Raw genomic sequence first — 18,870 nt, forward strand, 5'->3', positions numbered from 1 at the left:
GTGGTTGAAGCAACTAATGGAAGATCTTCATCAATCAACAGATTATCAAGTAAAGCTTTTCTGCGATAACCTATCAGCTATTCGTCTAGCAGAAAATCCAGTCTTTCATGTGAGAACAAAACATATAGAAGTGCACTATCACTATGTTCGCGAGAAGGTCCTTGAAGGAGAGATCAAGATGATGCCAACAAAGACAGATGAACAGGTTGCGGATATATTCACCAAGAGCCTAAGTAAACCGAAGTTTACAAAATTCAGAGAAGCACTTGGAATGGTCTGCAAGACATCGTCGGAAGAAAATTTGCATTGAGGGGGAGTGTTAAAATACAATGCAAATTTAGAATAATATGGAATTAGTATATGTATATGGGTAAGATATCTAGATATTAATATGTATATGAAAAATATCTAGATATTAAAATGTAAAGAAAAATCTAGATATTTATGTGTGTAAGAAATATCTAGATATTTATATGTATAAAAATATCTAGATATTTATATATATCCATGAAAATATCTAGTTTCTAGAAACTTCCATGGAGTAGTATAAATAGAGGTGAAAATTTCATTTGTAATGTGTGAGTAAGTGAAGTGTGAAGTAGAGAAGAAGTAAGAAGTGAAGAAGAGTTAGAAGTAGAAGTTGTGAAGAAGTAAGAGTGTGAGTTGAGTCAATAATATTGTAATTGTTTCTTTGTATTAATAAAAGTGTTATTTGATAAGTTTCCCAGTTAAGCCTCATTTTGTGTTTAAGTTCTTAGTGCACTTGTGTTGTATCTATTATATGGTCGGTTTTGCCGCCTAAGTGATATATGGTCGGTTATACCGCCTGAACGATATATGGTCGACACTGTCGCCTAAGTATTATTGTGCACTAAGGATTTATAAAATTAAAGGCTAACCAACGTCAAAGTGTTGGTGTAGTGAGTGAGTATAACCTAGGTCCTCTATAGTGGGTGTGTTGGGCTCGTCGAAGCTTCCAACAAAAGGTTTGTTTAATATTCTTTATTTTTTACTTTACAAACTTTTTAGTGGTTATTCAGACGTTGAATGAGATTAGCTTTATATATATATTTGTTGAACAACAATTGTTCGATAAAATGCCAGATATTTTTTCGGCTTTGTATTTGGTCATGTTTGGATTTAAAGAGTATTCTGCTATTTTTCTATATGTCAATGAGTTTGCTGGTACGATCGACTCACTTTACAGTTTTGGTTGATATGTAGTTTTTTGCAGATTTGAAAAACGAGATCTCATTCATAAAATCTTAGTGTATTGGTTTTGCAAAGGTACGATTTATGCATACTCGGTGTTTGTCTTTAGTTTATTTTTTTTATATGTGTGCAAAATCTTGATTGACTCTCAATTGATAATGAGCTGCAAGGCTGTCATGTTTGAACTCATTTTGTGCTTTTTAGGTTTTACCGGTCAAGAAGTTTAGGAATTTGTGAAATGAACAATTAATACTTGACTTTAAGTTATTCCAAGATAAAAAAGTTTATATGGAGATTGAACTATAAAGTAGTTGCTGGTGTTGAGTCAAGGTTTTTTCACGAAAGTGTTTCATGAGTTTGAGGTAAATTTTATATGGTAATTTTGGAGACTATGTTCAATTGATTCGTTGAAATAGTGGTTATGTGGCCGGTACTTACTTAGCTATTTCATTTCAAAATTATAGTATGTATATTTATGATCAGTTATAGTCTTGCGTACAATGTCCAACTTTCTTTTGTTGGAATATCAGAATTATGTTGGTTTGGAAAAAGCACATCTCATTGGATAAAATCGTTGATAATGTTTTTTCAACTGTATATGCTTATTCAAAGTGATTCATTTGTAGATGGTGATACTTCCTGTTTTTTTCCTTACTTGATAAGCACATCTTTATTTCCTTTAAATATGGTTTGTATTGATTTTAAACACTTCATTCATGTTTCTACTTTTTATTATGTTTAATCATGGAAATAGATGATTGTTCAGTAGTAATCTCAAGTTCAGTTGCAGAATATGCTCAACTGGAGAGACTATGCAAGGTGGTATATACACTAAATCAAAGTACCACATGTGCAATCTGGACGATGAATACGAATACGAATGGCGTGAGTTTAAAATTGGTATGAGCTTTTCAATATCCCATTATCACTAAATCAAAGAACCAAAAATTATACATGTGTGTTGCTCAAATTAAGTTATAAAGTTCTATTTTTGGTCATATGATTCAGTAATATTGTTTTTAATTTAAATAGACTTAGTTTGATTGTAACTATGTTAAACTGATGTTTTTCAAGAATGGGTCATTAAATCCGTTTTATAAAGATCATACATGTTTTTCAAGTGTGGTTGTTAGATGGTGGTTATGGAATTGCACGAAAGGTGTTCGATAAAATGTTCCTTAGAATATTACATGGTATTTGATAGAACCGTTTTGGCTATTTATTGGTTAGAATATTACATGGTGTTCGATAAAGTGTTCCTTAAAAATAAATCGATAGTGATATTTATTGGTTTTTGATTTTGATTATTTGGAGACTTTTGCTTGAATGTAAATAGTGTGATGGCTGGAACAAAAGAGAACAATTCAGATGTAATCTTTTCTACAAAAATCCAAGGTAAACATTAAACAATGATTTTACTATAAGTACTCTCTTTTATTTTATGTTGTTTTTTATATGATGTAGAATGTAGAATGTATATGTAGCGTCTGATGAAATTAGTGACCGAACACAAAAAGATCATGTAAAGCCTAATTAATTCTAATTATTGATGTCGTGTAGGAGGAGTTGGATGATTAAATGCTGTGAATGTGAAATATGGTGTGTCGGTCTGTAAATGATAATGGGTAAAACAAATTCAACTCTTTGTTCCATCTTTTTGTGTACTCTTATCAATGATCTTTACAATTCATGTTTTCTTTTTCGATTTTATATACATACTTGAGCCTCATTACTCTTAGAGATTGAAGGCGTGTAAAAAAAAGGTCTGTACTATCACCTTTGTCTTAAATTCTACTTATTTAGTTGTTTGATTTTATGATGGAGGTTATACACGCATGTATTCAAGGTATTGTATCAGAAATGGTTACAAAAGTTTCAAATATTACGATGATATAATGAGATGCTAATTTCAGTAGTCAAATATCAAACATATATGTTACTGTAAACTTTGATTTCTTATAGGTGAGTGGAGTTCATACTTGATGTGATGTGGTTCTTATTGAAAGTCACTGTAAAGGTTTGCAATTATGTTACCGTAAACTTTGATTTAATTTAAATTTTTACAGGTGTTTATAGATGATACTGAAATTTGCAATTAAGCTACTAAACTTTTATAGATGATACTGTAAACACCTGACTATAAGAAGCTGATTTAACATGTCTACTTATAAATGTGTCAAATTTGATTATGTTTTATCTCAACGACCTTACACAGCTAAACTTCTAAATAACGTGATTATTTATTTTATTTTTTTAATTTTTTTTTGAGCTCAAATAACGTGTTAATATGTGTCATAACCCGTCCTTAACCATAAGAACGTGTTAAATAACGTATGATTTCATTGCGAGGTATTGACCTCTATATGCGACATTTTTAAAAGAAAAACTGCATATATTATACATTACAAACCATGATTCTCATTTTTGTTACAAGCTTTGGACAACATAAAAATGATTATCGTTTAGCGATAATCTTCGACTTACAAACTTTACATATAATGATAACAACACGGTTTCTAGCATATTTTACAACACAGATCCTCGGGTATGCAGTTTTATTTTTGACACAAATATGCGTACGCAAGATCCTGCTCAAATTCAACATTATGCAGCGGAAGCTTTAGTAATCTCCTGAGAATAGACATGTTTTAAAAGGTCAACATAAAGTTGGTGAGATATAGGTTTAGTGCCGGCAGCAATATATATATATAGACCACAAGATTTCGTATATAAACAGTTTAATAAAAATATTCTAAGTGGTTGAGCACTTGGTAACCATACTTAACATTTAATCACGTCGCATATTCCCTTTAATATGAAATCTTACTACACCGTACCAAGTGTAGTCACAAAACGAAGTACTGTGCAACCGTTGAATACTGGTCGTCCAGTCCGGTTGGGGTTGTCAGGCCCGATAGATCTATCAACAGGATTCGCGTTTACAATACCGCTGTAAATATTAGTTACCAAGCTACAGGGAAGTATGCCAGTGGTACAACTCAACGTAGAATATATTTTTCAGTTACTTGTGTCCATAATGTAAAACATAAAATACATGTATTCTCATCCCGAAATATTTAGAGTTTAAAAGTGGGACTATATACTCACGTTCGTCTTGAAGATATATATATTTTTGACTTGGTCTTCCGGTTGATATCACGAACCTATCCATATATAATATATCAATACCTTTTCTTTTTAAACAAACGTCTCATATATATACTTGTTATACTTTTAATACTTTGAATAATTCCTTAGTCCGTAGTTAACATTTCGTTGTTAGTAATTCAATTTTAATGGTTCATTTGTAGATGTTTAATATACCCGCAATGAAATAAATAAAACCCCCAACGAAATAAATAAAACCCCATCGTATATGTATTGGTCGAGATTAATCTTGACCCACGGTACCGGTGTTGTCAAATGACGTGTTGCGTACATAAAGTACCGGTGTTGTCAAATGACGTGTTGCGTACAAACATGGGATCTTATGATTAATCTTCTCGTATTGTTTATGGGTGATCCTGAACCATATAAAATTGAATTATAAGTACATATATATAAAATATCATGTTATCTTAGAAAGATGTGATTTTATTTAATTTTTCCCAATTAATCCCGAAGTTAAACAAGTCTTGGATAACCAATTTTGTTTCGGTCATAGTTTCTTCGTTACAAATCCGTTTTCGTTGATTCAACTTGCCATCTCCTTGGATCGAGTTCCTCTTTAAGACTATGAACTGAAAATACCTTGGTTTGTATTCAAAATCACACGGCATAGGTGAAACTTTAGTGAAACTTATGAAGTTAAACATTTTCCTTTATGTAAACAACCTTAAATGATTATTTTTCTAAAAATACTTATACTTTGAATTAAATCATGAAATTTTTATGTGTTATCATATTCATATTAAAAATCATTTTTCCAGAAGATAAACTTCCAATTCAAAGTTTAAGATGGTTTTTAATTATCCAACCCAAAACAGTCCCCGGTTGCACTCCGACGTCGTAAAAACAGTTTTTAAGGTGTTCTTTGAAAAACCAAGTTATACCTTGTTAAATTAGCATGTAATTAAGTTATATTACAGATCTTGAAGTATTTTAAAAGTTAAGTTAGAAGGATCTATTTAGTTTGCAAACAAGTTTGAAAACTTTCAAACTATGTTCTTGTTGTTAAAATTTTATACCACAAAATAAGATAGCTATATATATATGAATCGAATAAGGTTATGAACATAGTTACTACCTCAAGTTCCTTGGACAAGGTTGCTGTAAAAGAGGAGTAAGAACCTAGAACTAAAAGGGTGATGGAATTGGATGAAAGATTGGAAGTAAGTTTGTGTTCTTGGAAGGATTCTTGAAGTGTTTTTGTAAGGGTTTTCTTATGGTGATTAAGTGATGTTTTTGAAGCTAAATGATGGGGAAAATGCTTGGAGATGATCAAGTATGAAGTTAAGAGTATTTTGAGAGAGAAATGGGAGTGTAAGTATGAGAAAATGGGGTGAAGAAATGGTGTGCATGCATAAAAACGTTTTTAGGTTATAAAGGAAAAAAATACCTAACTTTGTTTTCTTGCTAAATAATTCATGCTACTTGACAAATGGTTGGTTCCACATGTTTCTTAATCATTTAAGGCTGCTAAGGAGCAGATTTTTATTGGTATATACCAATAGTAAATACATCTAGAAGCTGCGTATGATACAGGTACATATACCCTAGATATACGTGTAGAAATCTTTGAGAAAACGGAACGAGGATTCAAATATAGCTATCTTTTGTAAATATACTTATATTGTTTTATGTATGTAAGCCCTTTAAAAGTGATAAAATACATATCTATACGATGCATGTATAAGTATTATAGGTTATAAGTATTTATGTCGAAGAACGTTACGTATAGTTATCGTTTTGAAAACTTAAGTTAGTAGTTTCAAAATATACTTATAACTCATTGTTATTAGTACCCAATGAGATGTTAAACATCCTTAGATCATGTTAAATATATATAAATACATATATATACATAAACGTATAATTATCGTATGTTATATAGTTCGTGATATCATCGGTCAAATTGAACGGTCAAACGTTGTGTAAAACTCTTTTCGAAGACATAAGTCTCAACAATTTGGATTGCTTGTCATGTTGGTAAGGTTTAATTTATGTAAATATTAATCTTATAAATATAGAATGATCGAAAAAGTGCGGGTCATTACAGTACCTACCCGTTAAATAAATTTCGTCCCGAAATTTTAAAATTGTACCTATTTTGCGTCATCGGGAAACAAGTGTGGATACTTTTGTTTCATTTGATCCTCTCGTTCCCAAGTAAACTCGGGACCCCTTCGAGCATTCCAACGAACCTTAACGATCGGTATGTTGCTCTGCTTGAGCCGTTTAACTTCACGATCCATGATTTCGATTGGTTCTTCGATGAATTGTAGTTTCTCGTCGACATGGATTTCTTCAAGAGGAATGGTGAGGTCTTCCTTTGCAAGACACTTCTTAAGGTTCGAGACGTGAAAGGTATTATGTACTCCGGCGAGTTGTTGCGGTAACTCGAGTCGATAAGCTACCGGTCCAATGCGTTCGATGATCTTGAACGGGCCTACATATCTTGGGTTCAGTTTACCTCTTTTACCGAAACGTATTACACCTTTCCAAGGTGACACCTTTAGCATAACCATGTCACCGATCTGAAACTCTAACGGTTTCCTTCGGACATCGGCGTAGCTCTTTTGGCGACTACGGGCTGTTTTCAATCTCTCTTTGATTTGTTGTGATGACCCGAAAATTTCGACTAAATTTAAACTTAATCTTTGTATGATTAACATTTCCTACACGATAAGCAAAGTCTGTAAAACTGAATCTCAAAATTTTTGAATTACTTTTATATATTTAAATACCCTTCGGTTGTTTTCGACGATTCGCGAACAATCATATGTAAATAGATACATATATACTATAACATGAAAAGGTAACAATGTATTAATTGTTTGATACCGTACATTAAACTTATTGGTTTAAATATCTATTTGAATGTATATGATAAGTTGAAGTATTTATTATTAAAATTTATTTATAAATAACTTCCAATGTGTATTTAAAAACTGATTTATGTATATTAAAAAGATATATACATATATATAATAAACGATAGTAACATTCGTTTATTGATTCAATTGATATTTAGATAAGTTAACTAAAGCGTTTAAGATGAACCAGTTAAACACTAATTTGTTACAGTGTTTTCAAATTGCCACATTACTCAAAATGCTACAGTGTTTTCGAAAATCACTATTTGCTACAGTGAAATTGACTTTGCTACAGTGAATTGCTACAGTAAAAATTGACTTTGCTACAGTAACTTTGCTACAGTGGTATATTTTATGGATGATTTAAGACTATATTTTGACAAAGGTACGATTCACGAAACGTAAAGTACAAGTTTTCTCAGCGTACGAAAGGGCGTTCGAAAAACCGGAACCGGGACATAAGTCAAGTAACAACGTACGACTTATCGGAACAAAAGTTACAAGTAATTATTTAAATTATATATATTATATATTTATTTTATATTATGTCGACAAGCTAGGAGCCAAAACAATGTGAGCTGTCCCTGGTCCTCATGCGAGTCGCATGGCCAGAAGGCCATTTCCATGCGAGTCGCATGACTCCAGATTTCAGGCCAGGTTCTATAAATTGCAACATTTTCTGCCGAGTAAAGAAAAAAAAACACACACATACATATTACTCCGTATTTATTTTATTTATTATTTATATTATTATTATTATTATTATTATTATTATTATTATTATTATTAATAAGATTATTATTAATCTTATTATTTTTTTTATTTAGTGTTATTATTTTTGCGATACAAAAATAATAATGTACATCAAATATTACGACGGGGTGCTGTCCAAGTAATTTTCAAAATGAGTTTTCGAGCAAGCTAGAGCTAAGGAAATTATGGGTTATTGCCAAGGAGGTTATGGGTAATGTTCGGGGGTATTTTTTTGTGAATCAAACCTCGTGTTTATCATCTCCGATGCGTCTACGTGCTTTCCTGCAATATTGTATATCAATATTAAACAGTGAGTTTCATTTGCTCCCATTTTAATTGCTTTTGCAATATATATTTTTGGGCTGAGAATACATGCGCAGTTTTATAAACTGTTTTACTAAATGGATACAAATACTAAAACTGATTTTGTGTGAGTTTCATATGATCCCTTTTACTCAATATATTTTTGGGCTGAGAATACATGCGACTGTTTATAAATACTAAAAATACTAGATTTATATGCGTGAGTTTATTGCTCCCTTTTTAATTGCTTTTGTAATCTATATTTTTGGGGTGAGAATACATGCACTTTATTTTAAACACAATGGATACAAGTACATACTAAATTCTACACTGAGTTTGAACCGAAAATCCCTTAGCTTTGGTAACTAGTAACTGCCGGTTATAAGAACTGGTGGGCGCGAGTAGTAGTATATGGATCCATAGGGCTTGACATCCCCGTCCGAGCTAGAGCGCTAGCCTTTTAACGGACGTATGCTATTTGAGAAACGTACACGTTGGTTTGCGTGTATTATTAAGATGATTATACAAAGGGTACAAATTATATAAACGTTAAAGTTTAGTTACCAGGGTGCTCAACTTTGTAGAACCGATTGATAAACGTTTCGGATGAAACAACTAAAATCTTGTGATCCACCTTTTATTTAAAACATAATGATAAACGTTTTGAATAAAACAACTGAACTTTTGTAATCCACATTGATATACGGATTATGTGTAATATTAAAACTATGAACTCACCAACCTTTGTGTTGACACTTGAAGCATGTTTATTCTCAGGTTCCCTAGAAGTCTTCCGCTGTTTGCTTACATGATATACAAGCTATGTGCATGGAGTCTTGCATGCTTTATTCAAGAAAACGTTGCATTCACAAAACCATCATCATGTATCTATTTTGACTGCATTGTCAACGGAAGTATTATTATTGTAAACTATTATTTACGGTGATTGTCTATATGTAGAAATCATCAGATGTCGAAAACCTTGGAATTAAATATTCATTTATGGTATGCCTTTTCAAAAGAATGCAATGTTTACAAAACGTATCATATAGAGGTCAAATACCTCGCAATGAAATCAATGAATGACGTGTTCGTCCATATGGATTTGGGGCGATCGTCACAGTTGGTCTATCTTTTCAGTAGTTTCATGTATGATCTCGGGACCAGTTAATTGTCGATCTCCTACTTCATTCCAACAGATAGGAGATCTACACTTCCTTCCGTACAATGCTTCGAATGGTGCAGCTTTAATGCTCGCATGATAACTATTATTATACGAGAATTCTGCTAATGGTAGATACTTATCTCATCCGTTTCCAAAATCGATCACACATGCCCTGAGCATGTCTTCAAGAGTCTGAATTGTTCTTTCACTCTGCCAGTCCGTTTGCGGATGATATGCGGTACTCATATCCAAACGAGTTCCTAGTGCCTCCTGTAGTGATTGCGAGAACTTTGAGGTAAATCTACTATCACGATCAGATATAATGGAAATAGGTATTCCATGCCTTGAAACTATTTCCTTTATATATAATCGTAATAATTTCTCCATTCTATCTGTTTCCTTTATAGGCAAGAAATGTGCAGATTTGGTAAGACGATCAACAATTACCCAAATGGTGTCGTATCCCCAGGCAGTCTTTGGTAACTTCATGATGAAATCCATGGTAATACCGTCCCATTTCCATTCTGGAATTTCTGGTTGTTGAAGTAACCCTGACGGCTTCTGGTGTTCTGCTTTGACTTTGGAACAAGTTAAACATTCCCCAACATATGTTGCAACGTCTGTCTTCAAATTAGGCCACCAATAATGCGTCTTAAGATCTTGGTACATCTTTCCAACTCCAGGATGTATCGAATATCTTGTCTTATGTGCCTCGTTCAATATCAACTTCCTTAATCCACCCAACTTGGGTACCCAAATACGATTTGCAAAATATCGAATTCCATCTTCCCGCATAACGAGTTGCTTCTCATACTTCTTCATTATTTCATTTCCTATATTTTCTTTAGTAAGTGCTTCTCGTTGAACTTCTTTGATTTGTGAGTTGATATTCATGCGAATTTTTATGTTCATCGCTCGTACTCGAATTGGTTCTCGTTCCTTTCTGCTTAATGCGTCAGCCACTACATTCGCTTTCCCGGGATGATAGCGAATCTCACAATCGTAGTCGTTTATCAGCTCGACCCACCTACGTTGCCTCATGTTCAGCTGTTTCTGATCGAAAATATGTTGAAGACTTTTATGATCAGCAAACACAGTGCATCTAACCCCATATAAGTAGTGTCTCCATATCTTTAACGCAAACACGACTGCTCCCAGTTCTAGATCATGCGTCGTATAATTCCGCTCGTGAATCTTCAATTGTCGAGATGCGTATGCAATAACTTTCTTTCGTTGCATAAGAACACAACCAAAACCTTGTCGCGAAGCGTCACAATATATTTCAAAATCATCGTTCCCTTCAGGTAACGATAAAATAGGCGCCGTAGTTAACTTCTTCTTCAGTAATTGAAATGCGTTCTCCTGCTCCGAGGTCCATTCGTATTTCTTCCCTTTTTGCGTTAATGCTGTCAACGGCTTAGCTATTCGGGAAAAATCTTGAATAAACCTTCTATAATAACCGGCTAAACCCAAAAATTGGCGTATCTGCGTTGGTGTCTTAGGAGTCTCCCATTTTTCAATGGCTTCAATTTTTGCTGGATCAACCTGAATTCCTTTGCTACTAACAACGTGGCCAAGAAATTGCACTTCTTTCAACCAGAAAGCACATTTAGAAAATTTAGCATATAGCTGTTCTTTTCTTAACAACTCTAATATCAACCTTACATGCTGCTCATGCTCTTGCTCACTCTTGGAATAGATAAGAATATCATCAATGAAAACGATAACAAACTTATCTAAATATGGACTACAAACTCGATTCATGAGGTCCATGAATACAGCTGGCGCATTCGTCAATCCAAACGGCATAACCAAAAATTCGTAATGACCGTAGCGTGTCCGAAAAGCAGTTTTCGGTATATCTTCTTCTTTGACACGTAATTGATGATAGCCCGATCTTAGGTCAATTTTCGAGTACACACATGATCCTTGGAGTTGATCAAATAAGTCGTCAATTCTCGGTAGTGGATACCGATTCTTGATAGTTAACTTATTTAATTCACGATAATCTATACACATTCGGAAAGATCCGTCTTTCTTCTTGACGAATAAAATTGGAGCTCCCCACGGTGAAGTACTTGGTCGTATGAATCCACGATCCAGTAATTCTTTTAACTGACTCTGAAGTTCTTTTAACTCGGACGGTGCAAGTCTATATGGAGCATGGGCAACCGGTGCAGCTCCTGGTACAAGATCTATTTGAAATTCTACAGATCTAAATGGAGGTAATCCTGGCAACTCTTCTGGAAATACTTCAGGAAAATCTCTTGCCACAGGCACCTCATTGATGCACTTCTCTTCTTCTTTCTTTTCGACTTTATTAACATGTGCTAAGATAGCATAGCACCCTTTCTTCAAGCACTTTTGAGCTTTCAAATAACTAATGAGTTTTAGCTTTGAGTTACCCTTCTCTCCATAAATCATTACTGGCGTTTTATTCTTACGAGGAATGCGAATTGCCTTCTTGGCGCACACAACTCCGGCTCCTATTTTGGACATCCAGTCCATGCCGACTATTACATCAAAACTTCCTAATTCTACGGGTATCAAATCAATCTTAAATGTTTCTCCGGCTAAATTTATTTTACAATCACGGCAAATTTTATCGGCTTTAATTAGTTTACCATTAGCTAACTCAATCATGTACTTAGCATCTAGAGGTAATGATGAACAATTCAATTTAGCGTGAAAGTCTCTACACACGTAACTTCTATCAGCACCAGTATCAAATATAATAGATGCGGATAAGTTATTAATGGTAAACGTACCCGTAACAAGCTCCGGGTCTTCACACGCCTCTCTAGCATTAATAACAAATGCTCTCCCTCGTGCAGGTCCGATATTTTTCTCTGGATTCGGGCACTGGCTCTTATAGTGACCTTGTTTTCCACACCCATAACAAGTAATGGTAGCCAAAGCAGTTCTATTTGCATTGGTGGCAGGAGTCTTGGTACCATTTGTATTTATAACGAGAGCCCTACAATCTTCAGCAAGATGACCCTTTCGATTACATTTGTTGCATACCACATTACAGTAACCAGAGTGATGTTTGTGGCATCGGTTGCATAAAGGATTTTGTCCTTTATAACCAAAGCTTAAACCACTACCCGCACCTTGCGTGATTTCTTGTTTCTTAAAAGATTGTTGTTGGTTACCTCGATCATAATTTCCATTCCACTTTCTTTTGTTACCTGATACCTTCACATCAGTATTGGATACTTTCTTATCCATGATGACCTGATCCATTAGCTTGTTTGCCATGGTTATAGCTTCATGAATTGTCTTAGGTTTCGATGTTGTAACGTTTGCCTTGACCTTTTTGGGCAAACCATCTTTGTACATTTCAATCTTCCGTTCTTCGGTTGGAACCAATTCAGGACATAGCAAAACTAATTCCATGAATCGCTGATTGTAGTTGGTGATTTCAGTACCAACAACCTTCAGACTTCGTAATTCATCTTTCAACTTCCTAACCTCGTTCCTTGGACAATATTCGTTGATTAACATTGTTTTGAATTCTTCCCATGGAGTATCATAAGCTACATCTCCTCCTACAGCCTTCACATAATTTTTCCACCACGTGAGTGCACTATCTTGTAAAGTGCATGATGCATACTTGGTCATGTCCTTTTCAACACAACCACTGATTTTAAACACAGTCTCCATCTTTTCTATCCATCGGGTTAAACCGATCGGTCCTTCTGTTCCACTGAATGATGAGGGCTTGCAAGCTTGAAAAGTTTTGTAAGTGCACCCCACATGAGGATTTGGGTTAACTGCAGCACCTCTTGCAGCCTCGACCCATAACATTCTGTCGTTCACTCGTTGATTGATGAGTTCCTGGATTTCTTGTTCCGTCATTCGGTTCAATCGCGCCATATTCTTCTATAAGAATGAAAAGAAAATAATTATTCACATGGAATATTATAGATGTAGTGTATATTTACAGTACATTATAGCTTATTAATAATATGAACCAGGTATTATTATAAAAGCCTTTTCTTCTTATTAGCGTTTTATAATTATATCTAGGGTAGTACCTACCCGTTAATGTCCATACTTAATAGCTTAGTACAGAATCAATTACTACCATCTAAATAATACTTAACCATGGAAAATTATTGCATTTCACACTTCACTATTTTACATATGCTTATCTTACATCGAACATTAAGCAAACCACACTAATAATATTATACAAAACATTATATGATCCCATGGTTTAATACGGCAGCGCATCGTTTGGTCTATTTTCTAGGACGTTTAGGTTCAAAGAATCGCTTAACGCTTATCCTGGCTGTCTGCCTATATTTTGGCTGTGGGACTGAAGAACTGGATGCCGGGATAGAACGAATAGGAATAGCGGGAATAGGGGTGGTAGTGTCTAGTGGAGTTGGTGCCACATCATCCTTATTAAACTCAGGATTTGAATTTTCTAATTCATTAGCCTTTCGTTTCTTTCCTAGTTCGAACTCGTCTTTTGTAATTTCCTGTATTTCTTCCTCGGGTTCACTTTCCTCCTCGGGTTCACTTTCCTCCTCGGGTTCACTTTCCGGGTTCTCTATAGTTGGTTCATCCGGAATTTGTGAGTCTTCCCCAAAGATATCATTTTCGTCATCGGATAGGTTAATGACTGGAACACCACCTGAAGATTCTGGTTCGGAGTCGCTGAATGTGATAACAAGTTTTGAGCCCGACATCTATCATACAACAACTAACCCATTAGTACTACATAATATTTACATATAAATTTTAACCAACAATGATAAGCAATGGTTTTTAAATCAGACCCGGTCAAAGTCCAGACTTACTAATGTATCCTAACGACTTATCGGTTAAACACACTAATGCAAACCTGGTTCGCTAAGACCACCGCTCTGATACCACATGTCATAACCCGTCCTTAACCATAAGAACGTGTTAAATAACGTATGATTTCATTGCGAGGTATTGACCTCTATATGCGACATTTTTAAAAGAAAAACTGCATATATTATACATTACAAACCATGATTCTTATTTTTGTTACAAGCTTTGGACAACATAAAAATGATTATCGTTTAGCGATAATCTTCGACTTACAAACTTTACATATAATGATAACAACACGGTTTCTAGCATATTTTACAACACAGATCCTCGGGTATGCAGTTTTATTTTTGACACAAATATGCGTACGCAAGATCCTGCTCAAATTCAACATTATGCAGCGGAAGCTTTAGTAATCTCCTGAGAATAGACATGTTTTAAAAGGTCAACATAAAGTTGGTGAGATATAGGTTTAGTGCCGGCAGCAATATATATATATATAGACCACAAGATTTCGTATATAAACAGTTTAATAAAAATATTCTAAGTGGTTGAGCACTTGGTAACCATACTTAACATTTAATCACGTCGCATATTCCCTTTAATATGAAATCTTACTACACCGTACCAAGTGTAGTCACAAAACGAAGTACTATGCAACCGTTGAATACTGGTCGTCCAGTCCGGTTGGGGTTGTCAGGCCCGATAGATCTATCAACAGGATTCGCGTTTACAATACCGCTGTAAATATTAGTTACCAAGCTACAGGGAAGTATGCCAGTGGTACAACTCAACGTAGAATATATTTTTCAGTTACTTGTGTCCATAACGTAAAACATAAAATACATGTATTCTCATCCCGAAATATTTAGAGTTTAAAAGTGGGACTATATACTCACGTTCGTCTTGAAGATATATATATTTTTGACTTGGTCTTCCGGTTGATATCACGAACCTATCCATATATAATATATCAATACCTTTTCTTTTTAAACAAACGTCTCATATATATACTTGTTATACTTTTAATACTTTGAATAATTCCTTAGTCCGTAGTTAACATTTCGTTGTTAGTAATTCAATTTTAATGGTTCATTTGTAGATGTTTAATATACCCGCAATGAAATAAATAAAACCCCCAATGAAATAAATAAAACCCCATCGTATATGTATTGGTCGAGATTAATCTTGACCCACGGTACCGGTGTTGTCAAATGACGTGTTGCGTACATAAAGTACCGGTGTTGTCAAATGACGTGTTGCGTACAAACATGGGATCTTATGATTAATCTTCTCGTATTGTTTATGGGTGATCCTGAACCATATAAAATTGAATTATAAGTACATATATATAAAATATCATGTTATCTTAGAAAGATGTGATTTTATTTAATTTTTCCCAATTAATCCCGAAGTTAAACAAGTCTTGGATAACCAATTTTGTTTCGGTCATAGTTTCTTCGTTACAAATCCGTTTTCGTTGATTCAACTTGCCATCTCCTTGGATCGAGTTCCTCTTTAAGACTATGAACTGAAAATACCTTGGTTTGTATTCAAAATCACACGGCATAGGTGAAACTTTAGTGAAACTTATGAAGTTAAACATTTTCCTTTATGTAAACAACCTTAAATGATTATTTTTCTAAAAATACTTATACTTTGAATTAAATCATGAAATTTTTATGTGTTATCATATTCATATTAAAAATCATTTTTCCAGAAGATAAACTTCCAATTCAAAGTTTAAGATGGTTTTTAATTATCCAACCCAAAACAGTCCCCGGTTGCACTCCGACGTCGTAAAAACAGTTTTTAAGGTGTTCTTTGAAAAACCAAGTTATACCTTGTTAAATTAGCATGTAATTAAGTTATATTACAGGTCTTGAAGTATTTTAAAAGTTAAGTTAGAAGGATCTATTTAGTTTGCAAACAAGTTTGAAAACTTTCAAACTATGTTCTTGTTGTTAAAATTTTATACCACAAAATAAGATAGCTATATATATATGAATCGAATAAGGTTATGAACATAGTTACTACCTCAAGTTCCTTGGACAAGGTTGCTGTAAAAGAGGAGTAAGAACCTAGAACTAAAAGGGTGATGGAATTGGATGAAAGATTGGAAGTAAGTTTGTGTTCTTGGAAGGATTCTTGAAGTGTTTTTGTAAGGGTTTTCTTATGGTGATTAAGTGATGTTTTTGAAGCTAAATGATGGGGAAAATGCTTGGAGATGATCAAGTATGAAGTTAAGAGTATTTTGAGAGAGAAATGGGAGTGTAAGTATGAGAAAATGGGGTGAAGAAATGGTGTGCATGCATAAAAACGTTTTTAGGTTATAAAGGAAAAAAAAATACCTAACTTTGTTTTCTTGCTAAATAATTCATGCTACTTGACAAATGGTTGGTTCCACATGTTTCTTAATCATTTAAGGCTGCTAAGGAGCAGATTTTTATTGGTATATACCAATAGTAAATACATCTAGAAGCTGCGTATGATACGGGTACATATACCCTAGATATACGTGTAGAAATCTTTGAGAAAACGGAACGAGGATTCAAATATAGCTATCTTTTGTAAATATACTTATATTGTTTTATGTATGTAAGCCCTTTAAAAGTGATAAAATACACATCTATACGATGCATGTATAAGTATTATAGGTTATAAGTATTTATGTCGAAGAACGTTACGTATAGTTATCGTTTTGAAAACTTAAGTTAGTAGTTTCAAAATATACTTATAACTCATTGTTATTAGTACCCAATGAGATGTTAAACATCCTTAGATCATGTTAAATATATATAAATACATATATATACATAAACGTATAATTATCGTATGTTATATAGTTCGTGATATCATCGGTCAAATTGAACGGTCAAACGTTGTGTAAAACTCTTTTCGAAGACATAAGTCTCAACAATTTGGATTGCTTGTCATGTTGGTAAGGTTTAATTTATGTAAATATTAATCTTATAAATATAGAATGATCGAAAAAGTGCGGGTCATTACAATATGTTCTGGGATGAGATTGAGGAGTGCTGATCCAGTCAACATCGAAAGTTTTATTGTTAACAAAAAGAATAAGGTGACAGTTATGTATAATTGGAAAAAGTCTTTATGTACACTTATCTACTTTTGCTTATTTTTTACAATGTTGAGGGTTTAGTTTGGGGATTGCAGTCAAGCTTGCTTTTTGACCCGGAGAAGAAAGGTCATTGACCCTTATTATTTATGTTTTTAGCATTATTGTGATTTGTAGTAATCAATTTTTTTAAAGGCATGTAGTAATCAATTTTCAGTTGCATACATCAAAATTAATTTTTAGGGTTTCTGTTTATTAGGAACCTTTTTAAGTTGGTTGTCGTCATTTATTTTTTTCTAATTTTTTATAAAAAGTGAAGATTTCGAGTAGAAAGTCGGGTTTGAGGCAATTGACCTCAAATGGTTTGGTCTATGGTCATTTGATTTATGCTTTATGGTTGCTTCTAATATTTCATCTTTGCTTATATATGATGGTATAGCATCATTAGGAGGACTGACACGATATGTTTGCTATGTAAAAAAGCTTTAAGAAATATTTGCAAATTATGATTCATTTGAGTATTAAGCCCTTTTACAAAATATTGTCATTGTGACAGGTACGTTACTATTGTTGCTTATATGTTTCGCTGATTGAAACCTCGATTGAAGAGCTTGGGAACCCCAAGCAGATAAGTATCAACTATCACTCAACAATAATTGATGATAATGCATCAAAGGACAAGGTACAACGTAGGGCTAATCGGATCAAGGAGTTGCCAAAACAGAACCTGTAAACATTTTGAAAAGCTGTTCTGAACGAATTGCCATCTTTCTGGTGGTGATGTTTGTATAATACTCGGAGAAATGAACCTGAGTTGGAAGATCGCACGCTTCTTATCGAGGATGCTAAAAATTGGAATGTTGAATAAACATTCCATTATAGTAGTAGACATGGGTGTCTTTAACTTTTACCCATTTAATTTGTAGTGATATTGACTCAATTTGTCCAAAATTACTTTTGTTCTTTTTTTTTTTTTATTTAAGAGAACCATATATATAGTGTATACTATGGTAGTGAAAACCATTGATAGGAACCTAATAATGATAATGTTAGTGCATTTGTTCAGAAGAATTAATGATTTACTTATTTGTTAGATAATTGTTTCAATGACTTGAGCTGTTGGCAGTAGAATAAATATGATCTGCTATAATTTTTCCTTTAAAATCCCGTGAATTCACGGGTCTCTGTGAAATGTCCCGTTCTTATTGATTAAAAACGTTCCATATTAATTGATTTCGTTGCGAGGTTTTGACCTCTATATGAGACGTTTTTCAAAGACTGCATTCATTTTTAAAACAAACCATAACCTTTATTTCATAAATAAAGGTTTAAAAAACTTTACGTAGATTATCAAATAATGATAATCTAAAATATCCTGTTTACACACGACCATTACATAATGGTTTACAATACAAATATGTTACATCGAAATCAGTTTCTTGAATGCAGTTTTTACACAATATCATACAAACATGGACTCCAAATCTTGTCCTTATTTTAGTATGCAACAG

At 33.6% G+C, this 18,870-nt stretch overlaps 1 long non-coding RNA gene across 5 annotated transcripts; it reads left to right on the top strand.

The window, feature by feature from the left end:
* Positions 1-779: 779 nt before the first annotated feature.
* LOC139876622 (uncharacterized) lies at positions 780-18,402 on the top strand. Of its 5 annotated transcripts, none has more exons than XR_011768206.1 (5): positions 780-986; positions 1,225-2,112; positions 2,549-2,607; positions 2,773-3,229; positions 17,916-18,402. It is a non-coding gene; the product is annotated as an uncharacterized lncRNA (long non-coding RNA). The 5 variants fall into 5 exon arrangements; XR_011768209.1 differs by lacking the exon at positions 780-986 and having other exon boundaries at positions 1,113-2,112; positions 2,773-2,975; positions 3,175-3,229; XR_011768207.1 differs by lacking the exon at positions 780-986 and having other exon boundaries at positions 1,113-1,287; positions 1,997-2,112.
* The last annotated feature ends 468 nt before the right edge of the window (positions 18,403-18,870 follow it).

This window comes from Rutidosis leptorrhynchoides, chromosome 11 (assembly GCF_046630445.1).
Source record: "Rutidosis leptorrhynchoides isolate AG116_Rl617_1_P2 chromosome 11, CSIRO_AGI_Rlap_v1, whole genome shotgun sequence".
Taxonomy (NCBI): domain Eukaryota; kingdom Viridiplantae; phylum Streptophyta; class Magnoliopsida; order Asterales; family Asteraceae; genus Rutidosis; species Rutidosis leptorrhynchoides.